The 22,008-nt window shown below is 36.1% G+C and overlaps 1 protein-coding gene across 1 annotated transcript in view; it reads right to left on the bottom strand.

The window, feature by feature from the left end:
- DOK6 (docking protein 6) overlaps nt 1-22,008 on the bottom strand; it is a 236,721-nt gene that overhangs the window by 996 nt on the left and 213,717 nt on the right. The window lies entirely within an intron of this gene.

The following is a 22,008-nucleotide window of genomic DNA, read 5'->3' as shown; positions in this document are numbered from 1 at the left end:
AAGCCTGGATTTAAAATAGTCTTGGATAATTAAAAAAACCCATCTTTAATACAAATATTATATGCAGAAATACAAAATTTTATTTTTCTGTTAACCACAGAGCTATTAAAGAGTAACAGTTTAGACTCAGTTGCTGAAGAACTCAGCTCACATTGCAACATTTCAAAACATCTAAAAGCTTTCCAGACTGCCCCAGTAGTGTTGGAACCATGAATGATGTTGATTGGTTTTGGCAAAACTTTGTCCTAACTTGTATTTGGAAAAGTTTGGCTGTAAAACGTTACTTATTGCTTCATGAAAAAACCTGTAACCTCCCTGAAGATGTGTCGATCAGAGGAACACTGACCAAGAAAGAAAAAAACTCAGCTAAATGAAAAGTAAATTAGAAGGTACATCTCAGTGACAAAAAGACAATAAAACTAGAGAGTGAATTCCCAGTGGCACATTTAGGGGTCATAAAAATCCCTCCCATTTTGTATGTGTGATGAATTTTGTATATGTCTTTTTACTGTTCACTCACTGGGTTAAACTGACATTGGCTATCAAAACCTGACTGAGATGCCAGGTTTAAATGTCTTCTGCTTCAAGAAGCTTTTCATAGAATCATAGAATCATTAAGGTTGGAAGGGACCTTAAAGATCATCAAGTTCCAATCCCCCTGCCATGATCAGGGAACCCTACCACTAGATCAGGTTGCACAAAACCTCATCCAACCTGGCCTTAAAAACCTGCAGGGATGGGGCATCAACAGCCCCCCTGGGCAACTCATTCCAGTTCCTCACCACCCTTATAATGAAGAATTTCTTCCTAACATCTAACCTAAATCTCCCCTCTCTCAGTTTAAAACCATTACCCTTAGTCCTATTACTATCTTCTCTGATGAAAAGCCCATCCCCAGCTTTCCTGTAGGCCCCTTTCAAGTATTGAAAGGCTTCTATAAGGTGTCCCTGGAGCCTTCTCTTCTCTAGGCTGAACAGCCCCAACTCTCTCAGACTGTCTTCATAGTAGAGGTGCTCCAGGCCACTGATCATCTTGGTGGCCCTTCTCTGGACTCTTTCCAACAGGTCTATATCTTTCTTGTGCTGAGGGCACCAGAACTGTACACAGTATTTCAGGTAGGGTCTCACCAGAGCAGAGTAGAGGGGCAGAATCACCTCCCTGGTCCTGGTGGCCACACTTTTGATGCAGCCCAGGATGCAGTTGGCTCTCTGGGCTGCAGCGCACACCAGCAGCTCATGTTGAGCTTCTCATCTACTACCACCCCCAAGTCCTTCTCCTCAGGGCTGCTCTCTGCCATTCTACCTCCAGCCTGTATTTGTGCCTGGGGTTGTGCCGATCCAGGTGCATGACCCTGCACTTGTTGAACTTCATGAGGTTGCACTGGCCCATCTCTGCAGCCTGTCAAGGTCCCTCTGGATGACGTCCCTTCCCTCTTGGGTGTTAGCCACACACACAGCTTGGTATCATCAACAAAGTTGTTGAGGATGCACTCAATCCCACTGTCCATGTCTCCAACAAAGATGTTAAACAGCACTGGTCTCAATTTTGCATCCAACTGAATTAAAATGTTGCATGTGAGCTGCAAAGCAAAAGCAGTGATATAACACTGTGAAAAGTCTTATATGTTTAATTGCTTTGACCAACTTTTTACCATGGTATTAAGTGAGACCTTAATGCATTTTTATTTTTACTGGGATTCGTACCACAATTACTTTTAGATTTTAAAAAAATTAATATAATGCAAACTTAAACATAGGAAGTTGCATGACTATAAGTTTTAATTTGTGTTACAAATCTCGCATTTTTCCTTCTAAGGATGTAAGGTCTTATTTTCTTTTTGCTCAGAAGCTAGAATCATACCTATCTTATCGGCCATAAGGAACTTCTAATCCAGTCCTGTCACTGACAACGTAAAATTGTTCTCTTTCTTACCAATAAAGATAAATAAAAATACATCAAGGTACCATTTGCCTCCATTCTCTTTATGTATTTTATCAAAAAAGTATAAAAGACTCAATAGTCCCTGTGACAATGAGCAGGAATTTGTATCATGTGCTGTATCTCATATAATTATTTTTTAATTAACTTCTGTAAAATAGTGCAGCTTTAACACAGTGAAGAAGAGTGCCCCTACTAAACTAATATCTAGTCAAGGTATCTAGGCAGTCTCTTGGAATACAGAAGTTAAATTTGAACCTATCAAGGTCAAAAAGCAAATTAGGTTCAGGTCTTCCATTTCCTGGATTTGTGCCTGGCTGCTAGTACATCCCTTACCATTCTTTAAAAGAAAATGTATAGCTGCTGAATCTCAAAAAGTCATTCTGCATCCAAAGGGGTTAATGAGGATAAGTGACTTCTTCCCTGATGGCGATGATATGTAGTCATGGAGAGAGAGAGAGAAACAGTCACAGATCCAAAAGATTAAAAGACACACTCAGCAGCACAGAAAGAACTAAGGCTCCTGGTCGAGGCTCAAGCTGAACAGTATGATTTTAATCTATGGAGGACTTTGGTTGAAATGAAATGAAAACGCTGTGGGTAATAGACAACTTGTGATTTTAGAAAGGAGTGGCTCTATGATTCTATATAGAATCAGTAAGACAGCCAGTAAGACATCTTCAATAGATGGCCAATTTCAATGCCTCTATGCAAATGCATGTAGCATGGGAAATAAACAAAAGGAGTTGCAGACGTGTGCAAGCCTGCAGGGCTATGATGTTATTGGCATCACTGAGACATGGTGGGATGACTCCTACAACTGAAGTGTGGGAATGGATGGATACAAGCTCTTTAGGAAAGACATGAAGAGAGTGTGTGCTTGCAGCCCAGAAAGCCAACCGTATAAGGGGCTGCATCAAGTGTGGTCAGCAGCTTGAGGAAGATGATTCTGCCCCTCTGCTCTCATAAGGCGCCACCCAGAGTACTGTGTCCAGTTTAGCTGCCCTCAATAAAAGAAGGTCACGCATCACTGAGACATGGTGGGATGACTCCTACAACTGAAGTGTGGGAATGGATGGATACAAGCTCTTTAGGAAAGACATGAAGAGAGTGTGTGCTTGCAGCCCAGAAAGCCAACCGTATAAGGGGCTGCATCAAGTGTGGTCAGCAGCTTGAGGAAGATGATTCTGCCCCTCTGCTCTCATAAGGCGCCACCCAGAGTACTGTGTCCAGTTTAGCTGCCCTCAATAAAAGAAGGTCACGGAGCTGTTGGAGGGAGTCCAGAGAAGGGCCACGAAAATGATCCGAGGTGGACAGAGTTAGGGTTGTTCAGCCTGGAGAAGGCTCCAGGGAGACTTTATAGCAGCCGTCTGGTACCTGAAGGAGCTAGAGAAAAGCTGGAGCGGGACTTTTTACAAGGGCATGCAGCGATACGACAAGGGGTGATGACTTGAAACAAGAAGAGGGGAGACTTAAGTTAGACATTAGGAAGAAATTCTTTAGTGTGAGGGTGGTCAGACACTGGAACAGGTTGCCCCGGGAAGTTCTGGATGTCCTTTCCCTAGAAGCGTTCAAGTGCAGGTTGGATGGGGCTTTGATTAGCCTAGTCTAATGGGAGGTGTCCCTGCCCATGGCAGGGAGGTTGTAATGAGATGATCTTTAAGGTCCCTTGCAGTCCAAGCTGTTCTATGATTTATCTTGGAGAAGTATTTGGTTGATGGATATATCTACCACAGGAGCTGCATCAGCTTGTGATAGCTTAAGTAGCTAATATACAGTTTAAATGTAATAGGAGAGCAAGTATTTTTAAAAAATCTTTGGAAACACACAATCATTTAAACCAATCTGACCTTTAGTCAATATATTAGTTTTGTTATGTTGTTCAAGATACTATTTTAAAATACTTCCTATTTTCTGTAGGGATACAGATGAAATAATGTTGTTGTTGTTGTTTTTCTGTACATAATATTTACAAGAAATTCACATAATTTGTAGGTGTTGAAAGAATTGTCACCATTGCCATTCCCTAAGAACATGCATTTTCTTTATTTCAAAATATTGACATGTAAATTCAATCTTCACAAGACTCCATCATTCTTGTGCCAACATTGGAATGTTAAAAACTTTTTCCTTAAGACTAAAAAAATTGACATATTGTAAATTCACTGGTTTTATATTGCCTATTTGTCTTCCTTTAAGAAAGATAAATATTTGATGAAATGAAATCCAAAATTATTTTATAAAATATAGAAGCTGGATACCATCTGTGCTCTCTGGAATTTTAATTCCTACTGCAGCTAAATTCAAGGGAAAATTTGTTTTTCTTTATTTGGAACTGAAACAGGCCCACAATATGCTGTAATGTAGTGTATGCTATTTTTCCATTTCCATCTGCTCCTTTCCATTGCAACATTTTGTGAATGACAGCATAATAATTTCTATACCAATTAATGCCCTTCCAATCCCACTGCATCATTGCTGCAAAATAGATGTTTTGCTTCATAGCAGTTTGTCCTGCTATGAAACTTTAGCTATTTCAGTCATCTAACACCAGGAACGGAAAAGCTGCTTTGTCATCAACAGATCAATAGAAGACACTGTATATTCAATACGCAGGGTTGGCAGAATTTTAACCAGCATCATTTTATAAATAGGATAACAGCAACCATTTATTTTCTGCCTCAAATGGAAGTATCCTTTCTGATGCAATAATAGCCAAATAACTGATTTCAGATTGTAGTAGGGTTTTTTTGAAGTACATTTTCTTCATTCAGAATAAAATGTGGAACCTCTTTCTTTGCAACAAAAGCTCTTAGAGGATAAAAGCTTCCATCTAAAAGAAGCAGTCATGGTAATTCAGTTTCTTGCAGTAAGTGTTCTATTTTCCCTAGTGTGCTTTCAGAACATAGCTACAGTGCCTTTCTCTTTTCATCCTTTGTCTTAGAAAAAATGCTGCAAAGAAATACATGCTTTTCCACCACAGCCATTTCCTCAGTATAATCCCTGGATCTCCTCTGGAATAAATGGGATCTTTCATTGATGTTGGGCAAGTCCTTGAAGAACTGAAATCTAGATTAAAGGCCAGTACCAGTTTTGTGAACTTTACTGGCTGAAGGGCTGCATTTATTTTGAGTGACAATTGTGTGAGGAAAACAACATACAGCTTCTCCCTTCTTACTAATGTTTTGCTCCTGAAACATCTGTTAGGTAATTGAGATTTTCCCACCTTCTTACATGATCCTTTGTGGAGAAATCCTTATTGCCTATATTTCACTAGTTACCAGACTGTTCTTTTTATTGTGAACAACAGAATTTTTCAACTAATATTTTTAAAAAGGTTGCTTTACAATGCAACAAGTGGTTTACTTTATTTGGTCTCAGCTTGCATTGATTGATTCACAGAAATTCATTTTGAACAACCATGTTTGTCTGTAACATTTATAGAAACAACCATAGTCATCACAAAGCTCATCCTCCTGGAATCTCAGAGCACTCTCAAGTACAAATACACAAAGCATGATGCTAATAAAGACATTCAATTGTCTTTAATTTAATTACTTCAATTTTGAGCTCATAATCTTGGGAATGGAAATGCCGATTTCTATTTCCAAAAATAAAGTTTATTATTATTGCCTAGAAAAGTAAAACTGCATTAGAAGAACATAATTTTGTTTGCAAAGTCATCTCTTCAGAGGCTAAGAAATCCCAGATGAAAGCTTGCAGTGCAGATGCAAAAGTCTGCTTCTTTATTTTACTTAATGACTATCTAATATGAGGTACGTAAAAGGCCTGCATCAGAAATGGAGACAGGAGTCTCTGGTTCTATTAAATTTTAATAATTGTACTGCAAAAATATACACTTGTACATGAAAGATCTTGTATTAGAAGAGCTTAGACACGGGGTTTCAAAATGGTCCTGCATCAGAGGAGTAGTCTGGTAGTGACAGTGTTCACTTGCATTTAGTTACACATTGCTCACAAGTCATTATTTCCCAAACAAACTTTCTGATACCAAAACTAATCTGAGAAAAACCATGCCACCTCTTAGCCTTGTGTGGCCAGCCAATGCTGTCACAGAGGCTACATGTGGAGAATAGCCATGGGAAAAGAAAAAGGGCCTCCTCTATCTGTAAAGGACTAGATAAAACAATATGAGACCAGCTAAGGGCCAGGGCTTGCTGCGAGCAGCACTGTGAATGTTGACAAAAATCAGAACACTGTTTATCATGTGTTTGGTGGGTGATTGGCTACATCCTGGGAACCCAAGGGCTATATATGTGCCAAGGAGCAGGTGCGACTGCTGTTTACATTCTCTGTACTCTGATTTCTAATTCTCAGTTCCCACTGTAAAAGTATACAAGGGAGCATTTTTCTCACAATAAATTATTCCATTGCTTCTCACCTTGGAGTCTGTCTCAACCACCACAGCTACTGGCTGTCACTCAGTTCTTGCTTCTGGTCCTCAGCCAGTACAACAATTTCTAGGGCTCTTGCAGACCAGATGACCAAAGTGCTTCAGCCTGCTAAGCAACCTTTCAGTCACAATGGCAGAACTGAGTGACAGTGAATGACAGTGCAGGCAGAAGGGAGAAAAGGAACATTTTCAGCAGATTTTTGCATTACATAAAGTGTAATGTTGAACCTTACCCACGGGCAGAGGGGAATTTGAAGAGGACTTCTACATCACAGATGAGTGCTCTAACCAAAGAACATCAGATGAGAGATTGCCTAGAATTCTTGAGTTGGAAAAGAAAACCGTAACCTTTTCTTCATTAAGAAAAGTAAAAGGTTTGACACCTGCCTTCTGGTTAATATTTTGAATTCTTAATTCAAACCAGAAACAAATATTTCCCAATAAGCAGCAGCAAGGGAACCTTTAAAAGCTTATCCCTGGACAACTTCTTTTTTTTTTCTTTTTTTTTTTTCTTTTTCATTTAGCTGAGTACTGCAATTTTCTTTTAGAAGTTGTGATTGATCTACTTATATGTACATCAATCACTTCTGTTACTAGGAAACCATTGGGTTTTTCCTCTAAAGAATTGTTATAAATAAGCACCATGTCATGAAATAAGATCCTTGTGTATACTGCCTCTGCTTCCAACATAATTAAGATCAGGAAAAATCTAATTTTGGTGTAATTTGCCAGGTTACATTAAATTATCTTGATGAATCATTCATACCTAATTGCTTTGGACTACAGCTTCATTGCATTCTATGATCCTGAGAGTAAATTTAAATAAAGGATGAAGGAAGCTTAATAACACCTTTCCAAGGTCCTGTCCTAGAACAGGAAAAAAATTATTAAAAAATCATATGTAAGCCATAGGAAAATACTCCCCCAATTCTACTACTTCATGTCACAAAGTGTGTTTTAATCAAATTCCTCTGCTTCAGAAGAACTTTAGAGAAGAGTTAGTTTTGTATTCTTGAAAACAGCTCTGGCATCAAAGAGCTACAAAATCCACAAATAGGATTTGTCTTCTTCCCTCTTAACCTCTTAAGACCCCAATATGACACAAAAACCGCTACTGAAGCAGGATGCTCAGAAAGCTGTGGAACCTAAATTATTTACTGATTTTTTTTCCCTGTATCTTTAGTCTCAAAATCCTTAGTGCTGACCTACAACATAACTATGGAGATGCTGCAACACCTTAGATTCCATAAGGCTGATCTGCTGTATGGGTATTACTACAAAACACCAGTGTATTTAGCAGAAATTTGAATAAAAGTATTGATTACAATTTAGAATTTCCTTTACATGATATACTAAAGTTAAAAAAAAAAAGTTGAATAAAAATCTAATTCTTCCTAATTTTTAACCTAAATCTCCCCTCTTCTAGTTTCAAGTCATTACCCCTTGTTGTATCACTGCATGCCCTTGTAAAAAGTCCATCCCCCATGCCTCTTATACACAGACTGCAGTGGTCCTTACCGAGATTAATTGATTTAAACTTTACATATTTTTACACTTCTGCTATTGTTGCAATTTGAAACAAGCCTCTTCTCTCCCTGTGTTCTGAGTCCAGCTCCTTTACTCTACCAACACAGCAGAAGGAAGCAGAATCATGTTCTAACATAACACAAAATTAGGCTAAGGTCCAACTTTGCTTCAAACAGTATTTTCCAGATTAAAAGCATGAGAAAGAAAGGTTTCCACATTTGATTTCACAGATACTGCAAAAGTGAATTTTTCTGCAATTATATATTAAAAGTTCGCTTTATAGATATGAAGAGTATTTGTCAGGGAACCCTGTTCTATGATAACTCTCCATTGAGCAAGCAGTTAGGATGAATCAATTCCAGAGCCATCTTCCATCCCACACTAGTCTGTGATATGATGCAATAGTCATTTTCAGCCATTTTGCTTTGTAAGACAAAACAGATTTTGGGGGAAGATAAAACAAGTAAGCTTCAGTAACAATATTAGTCTTGACAGTACTTTGACTTACGGGGACATAGCAAGCCAACAAAAGGAAACTCAGAAAAAGTACCCTGTTACTGGAAAACTGAGAAGTGGGCAGAATATATAGGTAGTGATGAAAGAAAGAAAAGTGAAAGATAGATAAAAATGTGTGGATTCAGTTGCTGTGTCTCAAGTAACCATTTTCTGCTATATTTAAGCAAGTAAAACTATACACTTCACTGTCTTTTTCTCTTGATTCTTGTATACAGCAACAAGTTAGTTTAAGAGTCAAATGGTTGTTGACCTCTGGGCATTAAGAGATTTCTAGTGCAATTTTCTTCTACATTCTTGAAAATTACATCTACCAGAGTAATTTAAATTTGGTAGCTATGTATGCAATGTCATAATCTTAGTTTACCAACCTCTTGTCTCAGTATTCACTATTCCCGTCCTCAAAATGCTTTTGTTGCATTTTTATCACAGCTAAACTAAATGTCCAGTCAAAACACAGATTTTAGCAGATACCTTGTTAAAAAAAATCAACCCCTAGACCTGTTAGTGATTTAGCATGAAGCATCTTAGCAAAAAAGTCAATGCAAAAATGCAAATGTATACATTGCATATGATTTTGACTATATGGAATATCTCGGTATAAAGTATTTATTGCATTTCAAATCATGTTGACATTCCCCTTTGAATACACCCTTCCACAAAACAATATCCAGGCCTCATTCAATTCTATTGATACTACAGAGGTGAAGTGAAGTGGGGAATTTCTAGTTTCATATTAGAGTATCTAAATCAAAATGAAGGAAATAAAATACTTGCATTGACAAAAAGTGTATGAAGTGGAGATAGTCCACTGCCTTTGAAAACAGGAAGCTACTGGAGGCTGATTGTTTAGTACTGTTCTATCTTGTTGCTGTTACAATTCTGCTGATCTTTAGTGTGGCAAATATTGCCTGGCCAGGTAGTATTTTTATTATAATAAAATCCATTCACAAACACTTGTAACTAGCATATAAAAAAAATTGCCATAAAATGAAATTCAGCACATGAAGTCTGAAGCTAGAGACAAAATTTGGTTTGCTAGAATGGAGAGATTATGCTTTCTGCCACATTTTTATATGAGTAAAATACAGCTTTGACTGGAAAAAGACTAAAAAAAAACAACTGGCAGGTGGTAGAATTTACATTACTTGATGCAGGAAAAGATGGGGACAAGAGATTTATACCACTCCATATGGATACCTATTCTACAACTATTCATTTTATTCAATTTTATTTATGGATACCTATTCTACAACTATTCATTTTAAGATACAATTTTATCGTGTGAGTATAATATGATAACTAAACACATATAAAATATGAAGTCTAAGACATTGAGGGTAAGAGATGTGATACAGCTAAGTCCTTCCTATAGCACTTTCTTTGCACACCTCATGAACCAGGCAAACAGGGAGATATAGGGTATCAAAACTAAACCTTAACCAAAACCGACCAACCAAACAAAAAAGCAAACCCAAATCCAAAACATGCTTTGTGTCTGATTGGCTTTCACTGTGGTGTCAGACATGCTCTACTTCTGGGCTGTTCAAAGAAGAGGCCTGGCTGTTGAAAATGGTTATGAGCTGGAACTGGACCACTCATTTTAGCATCAGCTGTGTCTTAAATTATCTCAGCAAATTGTTGCACTGCACCCTCAGTCCTCCTTGAGTTCTGCTAGTGCTGCTCACTGCACAAAACCAGCAAAAGTCATAGTGTCTTTTGATTATATACTTTTGTCAGAGTTGTCCCATTACTGCACTTCCCTACAAGTATTTAAGGACAAAGTGTTGTTCAAATTGTAGGCAATGTGTTCAAAGCCAGGACTCTGGTAAAACCTAATTCATTGTATTTATGATGTAAAATTATTCTTCCTTATGTGCATTTTGATGGAAATGGGAAGAAGAAGATGGTTCGTGGGAGTTAAAAATGTAGTCCCTAATTTAATAAAATGAGTTACTTCAACTGACTAAAGATTTTCCAGGATTTCTTTTTCCTGTCACCAATGAGCCAACTTCAGAGAGGATAATAAATGTTACATTAATATATGCAGGGATGAAACACAGTTTTTAGAACCTCTCAAAATCTGTTCTATTTTTTTACCCATGCATTGAAAGCATTTGTTAAACCATTTGCTATTCAGATTTAAGCTTTCTATGAAATAGTCCTTGGAAATATTCTTTTGAGGGCCCTAATGTTATTTCAAGCTACAACCAAATAGTAATAGTAGATGTCAAGAGAAAATATTGCATTGGCTCATAATTAGGTCTCTGGCAATAATTAAAAAGCTATGTCAATCACTTGAAGACAAAAAGACACACCTCTTCAGCAGTTCTAAGGAAAAAAGATGAAAAGACAATGTGTTGTGTTTTTTTTTTTTTCATTTGTTTTTGTTTTAAAAGAAAAGAGACTCAAGACTACAAGTATTTTATCTAAAATGTAAGGTTGCTTGAATTTCTTCAAAATATATTTCACCTTTCACTTTACCTGCCTAGGACAACTTAAAAAGAGACTGAATTACTGAAAAACTCTAACTACACATTTAGGAATGCTTTGATACTTTGCCACTAAAATAACGAAGACAATCTACTGAATGACACACAGTCATTAAACATGTCTGTAAATTAAAGATGCTTCTTAGACTAGATGCATCACCAGTGCAAACCCAATGAAAACATGATGATGGATAATTGTAAAGTTAGAAACGTATTACAGAGATATCAAAAAAGTGTGTTAAAAACACATTCTTTCTTCTCCTGCTGGAAAAAACTCATATCATGCACTTCTGGAAGTAGAAAATAGTTTTGAAAAAGCTGTAAACCAAATAAACATACCCACAAGAGAGAATGTGTCAGTTTAAATGATAGTATCATTTTGTGTTTAATGTCTGGTTGTTCAAGGAAGTTGTAAAGCTCTATCCAAAAAAGTAATTATTTTCTAGGAGGGAATTTTGCAGACTACCAATATGCAATTGCAAATTAGTATTCATTTGTATGTATTATTAGTGTTACTTAATATTTTATAGTGAAACTTAAGCTGAGATTGAAAAGATTGATTAGAAGAAACTAGTATTTTGAATATTTCTAAAATTTTTATTTGTTTTGGATATTCCTCAATCATTATTTCATGTCTCAAACAGAATTCTTGAATATTTTCTGAAAATAATACTTAATTCCTCCTTTATTTTTACATGACTTAGTTCAGATTTCTCACATTTCACAGTTTACTCAGGATAGCCTAGGCAGGATTCACCAAAGCAAAACCAGAAACTGTTACCTATTTAAAACATCTCTAGGCCCAAATACATAGTATAAAAATTCACGATTAATAGTAGAATTTGAATCTTTCTGTTAAAACTGATGCAACTTGAATATGCTTGGAATAAGTATCTTAGCAGATCCCATCCTGAGCTAGCTCAACAGACCCCATGCTAACTGCTAACATTGCAACAGTGACCATTTCCAGTCAGTGGTGCTTAACTGAAGATCCTTCCATCTCCATGCTCTGTTCAGTGTTCAGACTGAGAATAAAAATGCTAATAAAGATGGTATTGCATTTTTAAAAATCACTTGTCTTTAGTTAGCCAAGTACTCTCTTGAGATAAAGTGACATGAATTTATATTAATTGGAAATCAAACTCCACAATTTTCAGATGGGAATCATCCACAATCTACTAAAAAAATACAAAACTGGATTTTATAATAGATAATTAAGGTATATGTTGAGAAATTCTCTATTAGGAAACTGTATATACATAATTTTGGGGACAGATAGATAAGATGCCCTGCACTGTCTCATGTCTTCTTCTGAGGCACTTGGTAGAAGCCATTAGAATTGGCAGAATAGTTCAACAGGTGGATGTAGGTCTAATCCATCAGGATAGTTACCAGGTTCCTTCCCAAAGCTTGGCTTTTGTGCAGTCACTGAAGGTGCTGGGCACAAGTGAAAGGTTTCTGTCTCTATTGAGCATAATAGAACTTTGACTTCTTTTTTTCCTTGCAAAGATTACATATATGAAATATGTGGAAATGAGGCAGTTTGCAAAGGCTAAAAATTCTTTTCCTCTGTAATTTATTCTCTAAAATACAGATGTTCATTGATTTTAGATTATATAAGTTTAATTGGAATAAAGCATTGCAATAAAGCACTCAGGAAAGTTAATTAATTTTTCATGCCTTTATAAATATTTTTTTCTAGCTGTAAAAGCCTTCAATTGCTCACTAGGAAATAAAGAACAATGGCTGTAATTCACTGAGGGATGCAAGTGATGCTTTTTTTCTTTTTTTCTTTTCCCCCTGAAAAATGGTTCAGTGTGAACAAGCTGTGTTATTTGCATTAGACTTGTGTAAAACTAGAGAAAAGGCACGGAGGTAAATCTTGAAAAGGTGTGACAAACTGCTTGAAGTGCTTGTGCCTACAAATGGGAGGAGACCCTTTTTCTTTAATCTCTTGGATGAAATAATAAACAGACTAAGGAAAAACACCTCCTTTCTCCATCCAAATAAGCACATAAATAAATAAATAAATAGTATATAAAACCCAACAATAATAGTAAGACAGGCTGGAATTACCACCCACATGCCTTCTTTCTTGAAATTTGTTATTAAACCTGTAAATATCCTGGCTCATGTTTTCTTTTCTGTTCCTCACCTCACTGAAACTGCTTTTTAATATTTTTTTTATTATTATTATTTCCCTCCTCTGATATTCCTTTTGTGGCCACTGAAATCACAGGAGCTGTAGAAGCAGCACAGCAGCAGCCCCTTCAGCCACTTTCCTTAAGCCAGGCTGCTGGGAAGATAGTCCTGAGAAACCCCAGTGAATTCTGGCAAATTGACTGATCTGCCAAATCAGGAAGCACTAGAGAACTATTATCTCCTAAATGACATTGATTCTGCCCTCTCTCACTGCCTATTAGTTAAATGTTACTAAAGTAAGCTAAGAAATAAAAAAAACCCCACCAAAACCAAATGTGCCCATAGCACAAGGCAATAACCAGCAATGAAAATCAGAACATGACATGTACAAAGTAATTAAGCTACACAGAGACATTTTGAGAAAAGAATGTCTTACATTAAAGCAAGGCATTTTCCTGATAGTGATTTTGCTATTGGCTTTAATTGGAAAAGAGCTGTAATGCAGAAATTAAATGGATTATGACTGTCTGTAGTCATAATGTACAGATAGCAGGTGACAAGGTTAACAAATATGAAACTTACAGGAGGGCTGAACGTCAGAGATACTGGTGTTGGGTGGCAGTTCAGCTAAGAGCAAGATGGATGGCATGAAGCCATCAGCAGTAGAAAGGAAATATATGTAACATTAAGGATCCACTCAGTGCTCCAGTCATTTTTAGCTCTTGCATTGCTGCTCAGAATACACTAAGACACAAAAGAGACTAGAAGGAGCTTTGTCTTCCTCCACCATGACTTGCTTTCTGTGCTATTTCTACTCCTAGTGCCTAATATACCAGAGCAGTGTATAATGTAGAAGCATATAATATGAGATGGTATTCTTGAGTTATGGTACTACTTCTTCAAGAACACTGAAAGAAATTATTAACTTGCATCTAAATTTTCAGGTGTATTAAAACAGTGCTAGTAGTCTAAAAGGAGGGAAATAAATGATTGAAAACAAGTAGCTTTCCAGCAGGACAAAATAGGGAATTTAGGGAGCTAGAAAACACCGCTGGCTGTGATTTAAAAGGAAGTTAAAGTATAACTTTAGCAGAAGTGACTCTGAAGATACTGTATCGGATGACATGATGAAATACTTTTACATTAAGGCAAAATGGCAGGTTGCAAAAGATTACTGTATAAGGTACTGGCTCCAGGTTGCAAGCATAAAGCCTAACTAAAATTAAACATATATATCCTCTATTTTAAGAGTATACTGAGGATAATTTTAAGGGGAAGAAATGTTAAAAAAAAATCAACAAAGCAATTTCATAAAATAAAGAAGAAAGCAAATAACTTTTCCCAGTTATTTTCAATTTATGTCCTTGTAGCTTACACCTCTCTGGAAAAAAAATAATACATTTAAACTAGTAATTGTGAGGACTTTTGCTCATTGCTTGTTAAACAGAATAAAGCAGTAATGAAGAGTTCTCAGTTGAGTCCTCAAACTGAGGTATGAGATAACTCTCAGGGAACAAGTATGCTATCAACAACAACATTTTAATAATTAATATCAAGGGAAGAACAAGAATTAAATCTTTTATGTTACAGCTCACACTAGTGATAACTGCACCATCTGGATTACTCAGGACACTGATTTTGCATTATAAAATCACCATATTTATATCCCATCGCTAGAAATTGCCGTTAAAATAATTTTCTTTATATAGTCTTGCAGCTGCAGACAGGAGCACTATTAAAGCATAGAGGAAGCAGTATTGTCTCTTTCTTTGAGACATTTCTCTCTCACAATATTAGATTTTTGCATTCTTTTAAGATTTTACACTTTTCTTTGTAAATGTGAGAACAGGATACAGGTAACAATTACTTCCAGTTGGGTTTTTTTGGGTTGTGTGTTTTGTTTTTTTTAATTTATTGTATTTATTTATGATGGATACTAAATGAAATATAGGAATGGATGTAGAAGCCTTAAAAATAGCTCAGAAACTGATGTACTAGCTCAAAATGCCAGCCAGTGAATACTCAGCTTAACAGTCTCTAGCTTTTTTAATTCACTTTGAAAGGCAAAACAAAATTAAGCAAACACTTCAGCCTTTTTAAAGAGCTTCACAAGAACAATCATATGCTAATAGAGGAACTTTTCTGGGATGTAGGATCTGTCTGTCCATTTGCATTAGAGGATAATCAGGAACTGAATTTAAAATACAACTGGGGAGCTATCTCAGTTTTAGAAGACATTCAGACCTGCTGCTGAAGAGTTTGAGACCATATGCTTTGCCCCTATAAATGTGTTTTTTAGAAGATACCCAAAATTACAGTACAGGCAATGCGAAAGAGGAGATCCAGTTTCTACATCTTTGGTCAAATTGCTAACTAGCAATGATTAAGGCAACCGACCCGCCATGATGCATTAAAAAACAACTCTATGGCCACTAAAATGCAACTTAAAGAGCAAAAATAAGGAAACAGTACCAACAAGGAGAGTGCTAAAAAAATGTAGGGTTACTGTTTCTACCAGCTAGCTATATTTCTTCTTCATTTAAAAAATTAATTGCCTTGAAAAAGCAGCAGAGATACATCACAATATCTGGAATTTGTTTTCCCCCAAAGCAACACAATCTAATTTAAAAGCAAATAAACAAACAAACAAACAAAAGCAAAAAGAAAAGAAGAAGGCATACAGCCCATGCTTTTTTCTTTTTGGCTATGCAAAATAAAAAACTGTGATGCAGGCACTTGGAAGACAGCACTTTTGCGAGACTGGGGTGGAGGAAAAAGAAGCATTACCTTAGTATTTGAAGTAAATAAAGGAGGCAAAAAACACTATTTACGTTTAAGAACAAAAGCACTATCTGAAAGAAAGCATTTCCTACCTTCCTGAAATTAGGATGTAATTCTTGGTTCACTGAGTATCACCTTTTGAACAGAGACTTTATATCTATTGTAGTCACTTGCATGATTTTACTCAAAATCCATCCTTTTCAGTTCTTTTAATGCCCTATTTTTGCCTAACAAGACCCTTATATATATATTTGACTTTCCAAATAGAAGCTATTAAAACAGTGAGAATAATTTCAAATTATGAGCAATACCAAACCAATAAGAGATTCTCAACCCATGTTGTAGTAGGAGTAGGGTTAGCAGGTTTCCAGGTTTCTAATCTACTGCCTATAACATCATACAGAGGTTATAACACTTTATTATTTTGTAGTAACTGAGATCACTCTGTTACTTGCTTTACTCCTTGATGCTCAAAGGTAAGGCACAGGGGTGGAGTACAGTCCTTCTCAGTGAGATAGACACCTCTTGAAACAGAGCTTTTTCTTATTTTCCTCCTGTTGGTACCAAAACCTACCGCATCTAGCTCTTGCCTCACTAGAAATGACTAGAAAGCAGAGCTTTAGCAGTAGGATTTGCCTCTAAATCAAACTATAGCAAATGTGCATATGCAAAAGATAGGGGGACTTGGTGACTATTATAAATACATCTTGCTATTGTAAAGTATGTATCTTAAATATTCACCATTGTAAATAATATTTAATATTATTTATTAAATTATTACAGTGTTTGTTAGTTTTTTTAAAACACAAACAAAAAATATTTCCAAATGCTAGTCTTTTAACAAATAATTTGAAGTTGTATTACTCTTCATTTTAGACGACAATATATTTCTATATGCAACACTTCCATCAAATGGAGTAACTTTCCCCTTTTCAGCATGCATGCATGTTTCTTTACTTATTTTTAAGAAATCTTTTAAATTCTCAGGCTTCAACAGAATTCAGTCATATACTTTTGTTCTGATAAATGAGAGCCAACTGGCATTGTACCAGTTGTCTATTGTTCACCTTAATTGAATAAGAATTGAAAAACTTGTCAATTATAAGAGACAAAATCAGAGATACACCTAACTATTTAAATTTTTGAGAATTAATATTTTTAATATAAAAATATTTTTTTCATTGCCTTCCCTTCCACTCAATATTCACAAATAATTCAAATATTGTCAAGTAATAAATGATGGACAAGTGTTTCTGATGAGATGACCAGGTACCACAGAAATTTCCTAAGAATTCATACACCCCTATTTCCACATTTCTGAAACTTATTTAATTGCATCAGCAATATAATGCATAAACATTTTCCATTAAACATTATAGAGAGATCTGCATAAAATGTATAATTCAATATAAAGAAACTTAAAAATATTGTAGTACATTTTTTATATTTTTACTTTTTACTATGTGCTACTTTTTTTGGCACAAGATTTATTTCATGTTAGATTTCTTTCATCTATCCAGATCATGTCTCAGGTAAAAAACCCTTTATGTGTTCCTCAAGTACCTGTACACTTAAAAGGGGACTTGATAAAAAAGAATGCTTTATAGAGCATATACTTAATATTATTAAGGGAAATGAAGTGAAATATATGGAAATATAGTGAGCTGTAACACAGCGTTAACCATTTTAGCACCTGTTGGTCTCCTTTTGCTGTTTACTTGTCTTAGAAGCTCTAAATGAATCCATTTTTTTAAACTGGTGCTTTATCAGATGGAATACCATTGCTGCTTAGAAGATTTTAATACCTTAGCTCCATTCATCACAGCTGCTGTCATGTCACAGCACTTAGCAGAACAACACACTGTCATATGAGAAATTAGCACACCTGCCAAAAACTATGAATATTAATTAACTGTATTACAATGCAATTTTTTTTTCATGCACCAGGAAAGTGTATCATTTGGATATAAAGCATCTGGATGAGAATGATCTGGCCCCACCTGAAAAGTGGATTTTGTTTTTTTCCCCAAAAACTTTTTATTTCCTGATAAAAAAAAATAATAAATTGCATGCTATAATTTACTGTTGTGCTTTTTGGCTGACTGATTTTTGCTGAGAAATAACTGGCTAAAATCCCTGTTCTGGTTTAAATGTTCTCAATGGGCTGGATTGTTTTTTCTTCCACCACCAACACACCACTGAAGCACAGTGCAGCTTTTTGCACGCAGAGGCATCCCTCTGATCTCCATCACTCTTCCCAGCTATCAGCTGCAGCCCTGCTATTCCACCTCCTTTGGGAGATTTGCTCCCAAACACTATAGAAATTACTTCCGGATTTTAAAAGCACAGGCTGATTTTGGGCCTGCCCCTCTGCATCCCCCCCTGCAGACTCAGAATGTCATCTTGCTGCGGTCATACCTGATTATCCCACACGCACTGGTGTCTGTTGCATGCAATGTGAAAGCCAAGTGCAAATAGTAGAAAAAGACTTCAGTTTAATTCAGTAATTGGGACTCCAGCTGCAGCTTCAAAAAGCAGCCAGTTTTCCTTACACTGTCCACTGCTCAGATAATTGGTGTGACCTTTCATTTCTCCCTTTGCTGGGAAAAGACGCTTGGGCAGAAAGATATTTCTTCCAGCACATGCCTCTGGCCTCAAGTAAAAGGGCAATTATGCTCCATGGTTCAGGGCTGACACCTTTCCCAGGGTGGTCAAGAGTGACCATCTCCTACTTTATCACTGCTGAAGATGTGGCATGGCAGAAAAAGAGGGGGAATTTACTTCTGCAAATTTCGGCTGTCAGGTAGTTGTATACAGATGAAATCTGCCAGTCACATCATTAGGTATGATGCCTGTGCCATTTCTTCTCCTACCAAAACCTAATACCTAACCATGTGGCACATAGGTTTAACTATTTCAGATAAACCAGAGGTGTTCATGGATTAACATTGTTCTTCTAGGTTGGAAACTAGCTCTGTTTGCCATTTCTCTCAATGTCACTCTGCTCTTTGTTAGTCCTTCAGGAATTTACAGCTTCCATCACTGTGGTTCAGTTTCTTAGACTGGTTTGCATCTTGAATTTCTGCAAGTTGTCATCTCTATTTCAATTTAGAAGATAGCTCTGTCTTCAACTGCACTGCAAGGGCCTACAGAAATTCTGTAAACAAGAGTTAAAATACTGACGGCAGCATTAGCAAACGTACTGTAATCTTGTAACTTACATTTAAGTCATGAGAATTTTATTTTTTTTTGGGTATGCAACTGTACTCTTTTTGAAGCATTCACTGGCTGTAATAGAAAAAAAGACTGAGACTGACAGCACAAAATAATCAAGCCCAGTAAGAAATTTATTTTTTTTAAATCAGTGTTAACAAGATAAAAATTGCACCAATTAAGGAGTGTGTTCTAAACATACAAGTTTAGGAATATTGTTCCAACTGAGTATTTTTAAAGGCAATATATCATAAGAACAATGTGAAATAATTAAATAAGAAACAGTTAAGATTATCAGCTTTGTGGCTGAGCCACTGCAGTATTGTCTTTGAACAAATAACACAACTTCCCTCAAGCAAACAAGTAACTCTCTGAGGGAATGGTTTCACCCTGTAAGCTATTATAAAATGTACAATCAAAACCAAGCTACATTCACCAGAGGGCAACCCAGCACTTTGCAGCATGAAATAGGTTCTGTTTCATAAATATTCATATATACGTAAGCCAGTTACAGTCAGATACTCCAAAACACATAAGCAGAACAGCAACAAACATGGCACCTAAGTTATTTCCAAGTGAAACTAATTGAGCTTCTTAGAATAAAAGGAGAGACTAAAAGGAATTGCCTTTAAGGTTTTAAACAGCATAGCAGCATTTAAAGCCTTTATTTTCTTTATTGTTGCAGATATCTGTAAGAACAGATGGTTTCAAAAAGATGTGTTTCCATTTGGGCTTCTGCTGCACTGTATTTATGAGAGTGTATAGTCACAAGAAATGCCACCTGGCTTTGAGCTGTGATTCATTTAGCTGTAGAACTGTATTAGATGAGAATCTTTTGCAACATTGAAGAAGTTGCTGGAATTTTGTGGGAATAAAACTCCTGCAGTTTTAAGCAATCTACTCTGTTTCAGTAAGAATAACTATACCTCATATTCTGTCCAGAAGAAAGATACAGGAAGAAGAAAGAGTAAATGCTTCTTGCAGATCTAGGAAGTAGCTTGTTATTTAAATGTCAATGACAAAGACCAAGGAATAAACCTCACAATTCAGATGAGTGATGAGAAGAAATTTGTTCATGAACTCTAGTCCTGAATTCTCATTTCCAACCTGCATGATCCATAAAAGTTACTTACTCTTTTCTGAAAAAAAATGTATGTGTCTGGGTACATGTAGAACTGTGTATTTTAATGTTTGCAGAAGCACTGTAAGTGCATTTCAAAGATATGCTGCATTTTCTCCCTTCAGCTGTAGTTTTTGAGCAATGCTTTGTAGAAACTATTAGTTCTGTTAAGAGTCCTGGAAAAGAGTGGAAGCTGACAGAGAATTAATCAAAGATTTCTCCTGGCATTAATACAGTCAGGGGCTGAATACACATTTTTAAGGGCTGAAGCACAGACATCTACATGTGGCAGCTGCAAGATTTGTTCTGTATGTATGTAACCATACTACTGACAAAAAGAAGCAAGGGAAGGGGGAAGTGACCTATCATTTGTCTCTTCTCTCTCCTGCTCAACATTTCTCACTGTGAATCTTGTGATAGCAGCCAAACTATGGTTTTGGATATATGTAATGTAGGAAAAGAAGAAAAAAATACTTTTTTTCACACATCAATGAATCCACTTGAGAACAGTTTAAATTTGGTGACACATTTAGGCTATCATGGGAATTCACCTCTGTCTATTCTGTGAATTTAGTGCTGTGGGCTACAAAGCCAAAGAAAACAAAATATTGGGGAAAACAAACTAAGCCATGAAGCTTAATTATCATAAAAAATATCCTTAACTTTTCAAAGAGCGAGGAAACATTATCAACCTTCCGTGTGAAACAGCTAGAAATTTAAATATTTTTTCTTTTACCCCTGGTTGACCAATTTTAATCAATTTTCTCTCTTGCAAAATATTTCTGCCTAATACAACCATGGAACTTGGTGAATCACAGCTCAAAAATGGGAAGATGTATATGTTTCTGATCATTGCTAAATGGACTTGGCCAGCTTCTGAAGTAAAAAATGTTTTCACTTCAGAAATACTTGGAAATGTACTTCTTTGAAAGCCTAGTTTGCAAGAAAAATGTCACAACTGTTTTGAGACTCAGCAAATATATTTATAGCCATCCTGAAAAAAAAATAAAAGCAAAGCAAAAAGAAAGCTTCTTTCATTTTAATGCCAGACCTCGTTTCATATGCGATAAAGAGAAGAATAATTGCAGTTAAATTACATATACAATTGTAGGTGTATATGTGTTATAACGTAACATGCTGCTTGTACTGTTAGCTAGAGCATAAGATAAGATTTAGGGTCAGAACTTTATACTCCTTTCTATCTAGATCATATAAGTCATAGGTATGCAAGGAAGTGCACTCCAAAGTGACGTATAGATACTATCAAACAGTTGTGTGCTCACATAGAAATTCTTTATTTTTTCCAGTTATATCACTATGACCTGGGAAAAGCTCAAAGCTTTAATTAAGAACATAGAATAAATCTATAAATTAGAATAAGTCTGTTAAATGCAAGAAGACTTATAAAAATAATCTTTCAGTCCTCAAACTGAAATTTCAAACTCTTTTCAAACTTTTCATGTATTTGCTTAGACTTCCAGCACACACAACAGGTGTAGAAGATACTTATCAGACTGATGTCTGTCATGAGAATTTTCACTCTAAAAATTGAGCAGAAAAACTACCTGCATTTCATACAACCCACTGAATGGAAAGGAATATATTTATTCACTCAGATCTTACACATTCACATTACTAATGTAGATGCAGAAGCTTGCTTTTGTAACAATGGTATCAGCTGGACTCTATACTACCCACCCATGTGAAATGGGCCAGGGAGAATGACACATCTGGAATTGTTCTAGGAATTTGGTAGGGAAAAACCATACAGCCTGAAAAATGTTGTATATGCCTGTGCTAAATCTAAGATGTTGCTGTACATTGTTACAGGTGGTGGCTGCCCAGGGATCCAATTTAAAAGAGATTCC

Source organism: Chaetura pelagica, unplaced genomic scaffold (genome assembly GCF_000747805.2).
Source record: "Chaetura pelagica isolate M959 unplaced genomic scaffold, ChaPel_1.0 scaffold63, whole genome shotgun sequence".
Lineage (NCBI taxonomy): Eukaryota > Metazoa > Chordata > Aves > Apodiformes > Apodidae > Chaetura > Chaetura pelagica.
The sequence above is the reverse complement of the archived record's forward strand: the minus strand, read 5'-3'. Positions and strand labels throughout refer to the sequence as shown.